The sequence below is a fragment of the Podarcis cretensis genome (genome assembly GCF_951804945.1).
Source record: "Podarcis cretensis genome assembly, chromosome: 4".
NCBI classification, from domain to species: domain Eukaryota; kingdom Metazoa; phylum Chordata; class Lepidosauria; order Squamata; family Lacertidae; genus Podarcis; species Podarcis cretensis.
In genome coordinates this window covers 24995608-25002421 of record NC_137173.1, presented here as the reverse complement: position 1 = coordinate 25002421, position 6814 = coordinate 24995608, and the positions used below count along the sequence as shown (strand labels likewise).

General features: G+C 41.9%; 1 long non-coding RNA gene across 1 annotated transcript; it reads left to right on the top strand.

Annotated features, from left to right (window-relative positions):
• The first annotated feature begins 2295 nt into the window (after positions 1–2295).
• On the top strand, positions 2296–3735 carry LOC307215237. Its single transcript, XR_013838415.1, has 2 exons — positions 2296–3182; positions 3292–3735. It is a non-coding gene; the product is annotated as an uncharacterized lncRNA (long non-coding RNA).
• The last annotated feature ends 3079 nt before the right edge of the window (positions 3736–6814 follow it).

Genomic DNA, 6814 nt, shown 5'->3' with positions numbered 1-6814 from the left:
CTTGAGAGTCCCATGGACTGCAAGAAGATCAGACCTCTTCATTCTTAAGGAAATCAGCCCTGAGTGCTCACTGGAAGGACAGATCCTGAAGCTGAGGCTCCAATACTTTGGCCACCTCATGAGAAGAGAAGACTCCCTGGAAAAGACCCTGATGTTGGGAAAGATTGAGGGCACAAGGAGAAGTGGATGACAGAGGACGAGATGGTTGGACAGTGTTCTTGAAGCTACAAACATGAGTCTGACCAAACTGCGGGAGGCAGTGGAAGACAGGAGTGCCTGGCGTGCTCTGGTCCATGGGGTCACAAAGAGTCGGACATGACTAAATGACTAAACAACAACAATAACAATTTGCCGAACCCTTTCTTCCTTTCTTTTCCAACTTAATATGGCCTTAATTACAGTAATGCTTTATTATTATTATTGCTTTATTGCTTTATTTATTTATTTATTTATTTATTTATTTTGCCACATCTTCATACTTCATGAGCTTTACAAGGTCACTGTGAGTTAGAGCCGCAATAAGCAAACAGTGAGGTCAGACAATTTGCAAAAAAGAGAGAGAGAGAGAAAGTTCATTTGCAAAAGCCCTACCCTTTCCTGGACATAATGACATGTTTTGTTGCTGGGGTGAGGGGTGAGAGAAAAATACCGCAAGCCTGACTTTTTCACATATAGTGGCAACATTAGGAGATAAATGCAATTGCCAGAGCAGCAGGAGAAGTACTGTACATGGAACAAACTTTTGTTTTGTTTTTCTTTTCCTCTTTTATATGAGATGCGTAGCAATGGTGGTATACAGGAGTTTTTCTTGCTCTAATGGCTTTTCGGTGCGGCAGGTTACATGAGGTGATCCAAATAATTCAGCAAGCTGCACACCACGGAGGAGGCAAGCCACATATAGGCTCTCACTTGCTTGCGTGTGCTGGCAATTGGTAGCGCACTGCTTTTACCTCAGTGGTTTATCCTTTTCCCTTCAAGCTCATGCAACTTTCATGAATATTTGGGGTGCACGTTCAGTTACAAGGTGTACTATTTACAGAATTTGTGGCCAAAATAAAGGGATGGGAATAGGTTGGCAGGTATCCCTCCCCCCCCCAAAGGCTCTAAAGGCCAGGATTTCTGCTCTGTCTTCTGGCACATCTTTGCTTCCTCCAAGAGCAGCAAAAACAGGATTTCTCCTGCTCCGGAGGGTAGAACCTCAACTGATGGCTTCAAGTTATAAGATTCCAACTAAACATCAGAAAGAACGTTCTGAACAGAGCTGTTTGACAGTGGAATGGACTCCCTTGGGAAGTTGTGGACTCGAGTTTGGATGGCCATCTTGTCAGGAGCTCGTCCTACTCTCAAGTAGGACCCTGGCAGAGACACATGCCCGACTGGCATATTCCGTCCCTCCTGGTCGAACGTTCAGGAGCTTCAAAAGCTTTCTTCTGCTCGAACATCACAGTGACCGATGCCAACAGACATCGGCACACTTAGGGATCCGCAGAGTCTTCGCAGCTTGTGTAACAGACCGTAGCAACTCAGCATTTTAGCTAATCTACTTTATTTACATATAAACACACATGGAGCACTGCAACATGGCTCCCTCTCTCTCTAGCACCAGACAGCAAAGAGAATGAACAAAGGACAATAGTCCCAATTCACGGAACACAGTAACACAAACATCCTGTCTCTGTCACTTCCCACTTTGTGGAATCAAAACATACACTGTCATGTGAAAGACAACAATCCCATGACTGTAATCACGGAGCAGGAATGCTAACACATCTGTCATGGATGCTTTAGTGGAGATTCCTGCATGGCAGGGGGTTGGAGCCTTGGGGTCTCTTCCAACTCTCCAATTCTATGATTTTTTACTAGCACACTGCTATGAAACATCATATGATTAGCAGTTTCCAAATGATGAAATAAAGCAATAATATTCAGTATCAGCATGCTAAGCTCAAGGCTTTTACACCTTGTATTGGCCTAAAACTCCTTTGCACAGCGAGCAAAACTCAATTCTGCAATATATAAAACCCAAGCAACGTGATTACAGGACCACATAACATCTGTCATACCACTCACCTATTCATCTTCAGTTATGCCTGTCGTCACCTGCTGACAACGTCCTTTTGCAGTTCTTACCTGGAACAAATAGATTGATGTCAGTATAGAAGAATGAATGGCTGTATATCTAACACAAAGGAGCAGCTCACCAGGTGGAGCAGAGATGCTACACTGGCTTCTTGGTAGGGAGGTCATTGTTACTTACCGGGGGGGGGGGGTGCAAGGTGGCAAGGAGGTTGTGCCAATGCGTTTGCACTGCACTGACCTCCTTATCCCTCCCTTTCCTAGTAAACAACAGTGGGCCTCCTGCTGGGAAGCTAGCATACCAGCTCCAGCTCTCCACTTCTGTTCAGTAGCAGAACATTGAAATCTCCCAGGGCATTCTGATGCTCAACTGGAAATCAACATTCTTTGGGTGGTTGGGTAGGAATTCAAAGGGAGACTGTAGCGCTGAATTAAGATTTATGACACTAGGCCCTATCAGCAAATTTGATTTCCCAGCATTTGTTTTACTTTATTTAAAATCATTTATATACCACTTAATATTCCCCCCAAAATCTCTTGGTGGTGTACAATATGTAAATACGATTAAAACGTTAAGGCAAAATCGACAGCATAACCTTAAATCAATAAAACGGGTATATAAAAACACATGAAAGCACACTAGAGCGAATAAAACAGAAATTCAGAAGATTCAAATATGTAAAATGAGGTCTGATCTCTTACAGGTCAGGGAAAACCTCAGCAACAAGATATTTCTTTACACCTGAAGCAGCTGTAGGCTGTTGCTTCCCATATGGCGTACGGGGAGGCATTCCACAAGGGCAGCAGCAGAAAATGCCTGTTTTCGTGTCTGTGATATTCTGTATGTGTGGGGCCACATGGAGAATTTCCCCAGATGATCTAAGTGATCTTTCAGGAACTCAGGACTCAGTTAAAATCAAGGTTTTCCTGTCCATTACAAGTGTTAAATTAATCTAGGAAGATAGCAGCAATTACTGCAGTTGTGAATGGCCACTGTGCTTATCTTGTACAATTTTGCATAAAGATACCTCTTGCATTTCATTACTTTTTGGCCCCACTGTTAACATTTTTTATTAATACTGCAGTGTGTAGCTGTAGATAGATAGGTGGAAGGATGGATGGATGGATGGATGGACAGATAGATGACATAGATAGATAGATAGATAGATAGATAGATAGATAGATAGATAGATAGATAGATAGGCAGGCAGGCAGACAGACAGACAGACAGACAGACAGACAGACAGACCAGTGACACTAACACTTCATGCATCTGATGAACCCAAAACACCTTTGGTGTTTAAGAATCTGCAAGACAATTAAAATCAGCAAAGTTAACAGCTAAAACAAGAGAACTTAATGATGACTGCTTTATGGAATGAGGGAAGACTTTTTTGAACTATTTAAACTATTTGAACTATCATATTATAGTATGATGAATTCATGATCAGGATTTGAACTGTGAGCCACGGAAGGATTTAGAGATTATTGTATTGTTATGATATAAGAGAGGGAAGATAGGATGCAGCAAGGGGGATAAATAAATAAAAGCACCATGGAAAACGGGGTGGGAAGTTAACAAAAGAAAAATCTATTATGTATTGGACTGCTTGTTTGAAATTTTTGGAAATTTAATAAAATATATCGTTTTTAAAAAGAGAGAGGGAAAGAATCTGCAATGCTTTTTGGAGGGGTTGTTATGTGCTGTTGTTTCTCTAATTAGTAATCTCCCCCAAATTAAACAATTTGTTGATATTTATTTAATAAAGCTGTTTGGAAGCAAATTTAAGGCAAGATAATCTGCTGGCAGCGGGTGGGGTATTCACCAAAGGCATTTCATCTCTTTGGTTACAGTTTGCCATGCTGTTGTCAGATGAACTGAAAATTGTATTTCATTTAAAGGGGAAGAAAGGACGAGTTTGGTAATGTGATCTTGTACTTAACCTCACCCACAGTGGTGAGAACAGTCAGGTAAAAGCCATTACAGAAAGAATTTCAGAGCTTCCTTCTCTAGAGCTTTCAGCAACAATGCAACCCATTGTTTACATTTTAATTAACTTCTGTGTCACTGATTTATAAGGAAGATGGATTAGCCTTATGCTTTCAGCTGAATTATTGCAATTTGAACCTATTTGTACCTTCAGTTAAACTCTTCAAAGCCCGGGGAAGATTGTTTATGTCCAGGAAATCGAATTAGTAATGCTGTTACTGTGATTTAATAGTGTTTTGGTGGCTCCCTCAATGAAGAACAGTAATTGGAGAATGTCTGCATTCACATCCCTGGGCTTTTCCTTTACCTTTGCGACAGATACAGCAAGTGTGTTTGTTGGCTTTTCCAACTAATATGGGGAAATAAATAGGCACTGTGATTTTTAGAACGCTGGAAGCCTACAAGTTCAGGCCAGGGGCAAGAAGAGGAGTGTTGAATAAACACCCGCAACTTGTTGAACACCAAAGAAAGAACACAGCTGAAGTTTATGTGGCACAGAGATAGCCAATGTAGTGCTAAGGTTTTGGACTACGGTCCCCATTAGCCTCAACCAGCACGACCAAAGGGCAGGGATGATGGGAGCTGTGGCCCAAAATTTTGGAGATCATCATGTTGGCTAGTCCAGGTGTAGCTGAATACACCAGGAACCACCAGATAGTAAAGAAATGGTTGACCATGGATTCTACCTTACAGAGGGCAGTCTGCTCGTCGAAGGACTCCTTGCCAATCCAGTTTCAGTTTAAAAGTTTAGGGAAGCTTTTAATGTTTAATAGGTTATTGCATTTTAGTGTTTTGTTGGAAGGGTGGCTAGGGAAACACAGCCAGATGGGTGGGGTATAAATAATAAATTATTATTATTATTATTATTATTATTATTATTATTATTATTAAGATAAAGACCTGTAAGAAGGAGGAGGAGAAGGGATAATGATGTTTTCCATCAAGGTTTAGCACCTGGGCAGCAGACTGACCAGCCACATCAGTCACTTGGACACAGAGTGGTATTCAACTTAATAATTATGCAATGGGACTCTACCCCCCCTCCTCACCCCACATACTCCCTAAATGTGTTCTGGACGATCCCACAACCCTCCAGAGCAGATCTGGGGATGGCACAGAACACAAAATGGGGGCAGAAGAGAGACTGGCATTGGGACATAAAGGAACCTGATGGCTGCCCCAGCTCAAATGTCCTGTGACCAGGCTGTGGATTCAGCAGTGGCTCGGCTGCTCTTACAGAGCCTAGACAGTGGGGATTTGGATGGGACTGGAAAAAATTGGCAGCCTATAATTATATGGCTGAAAAAGGAACCAAATATAAACACTTTTAATTCTCTTTTGTTTTAAGCAGAGAGATGCCCTCTTCTCGGCTTGCCCACTTCTCCCTTTGAAGTCACGCAGAGTCTTAAAAGTAGCTTAACTTTGGACTATTCTTTTCCTTCTTAAACCAGAGGGCATGATTTGGACACAGCCCAGCACAATTAATCCCTAGAGATTTCTGTGGCAAACTCGAAACCCATATGAGAAATAAGCGGGAGAAACGTGAAAACTGATGGAGAAAACAGAAAGAGAAAGAAAATATTTGGCGAGAAGAATGAGGTCCTGTGAGAAAATGTAGATAATGTGTTTCTGGATCATTTAAGGTTTCAGAAAACACAAGGGAACAAAAGATTACTGTAATACAATTCAGCGCCAGGCCTATTATTTAGTAGAGGCAAATTGTTCTCTCATTTTCTGCACTAAGCTTTAAAACTAGTGCTAGCGAAAAATTGCAGAATGGCTAGATTTCCCAGAAGAGAAAGCCAAAAGGCCAAAGTCCCCGGGGAGAAACAGTAGACTTGGCAAGCCTCAACATACTACAGTAGTTTCTTCAGCATATAAGAGGTGTCAAACTCAAACTTACAGAATAAGACCCTAAAGTTCTCCTAAATGGATGTCTGGTAAAATGTGTAAATCCACTCTCTCTCCACACAGCATTGCAAAAATAGCTGACTGCACTCAAACATTGCTAAACTGATTCAAGGCTACTCGCATTTGCAGTGGACCAACACATTTCAACAGCTTTTATTGGGGTTTCTATTAACTTATTACAGCAAAGCATCAACATCACATTCTGAATGCTTGCTACAGGTCTTCGACTCTGAAGGATGGCACTGGCTGAAAAATAACCACACGGGCTGCCCTTCCACACGGGAAGTGATTTGTGTGAAGCTGTTCCTCCACAAGGGCATGGCAATTTTAATAGCACCAACAAAACCACCTAATGTGATTAAGCTTGCAGCATCCCTGGGCAGGAGATGGAGCCAACTTTGTACATTGAACTTCCTATGCAAAAGGGCATCTATTCTTTCACACAGAAATTGGGCAAAGTTGTTCTTCCTTTTTCCTTTTACATAACACAGTACAGTCATACCTTGGTTCTCGAACAGAATGCATTCCAGGAGTCTGTTGCCATTCAAAAACCAAGGTGTGGCTTCTGATTGGCTGCATGATCGTCTTGCAGCCAATTGGAAGCCACAAAAGCCACGGCAGATGTTCGGCTTTCAAAAATCATTTGAAAACCAGAACACTGACTTCTGGGAGCTGATGGAGCTGATTTTTTTGAGACCCAAGGCATTTGAGATCCAAGGTACAGTGGCACCTCGGTTTAAGAATAGCCCTGTTTACGAACGATTCGGTTTATGAACTCTGCAAAACCGGACGTAGTGTCCCAGTTTGCGAACTTTACCTCAGTCTAAGAACGGAATC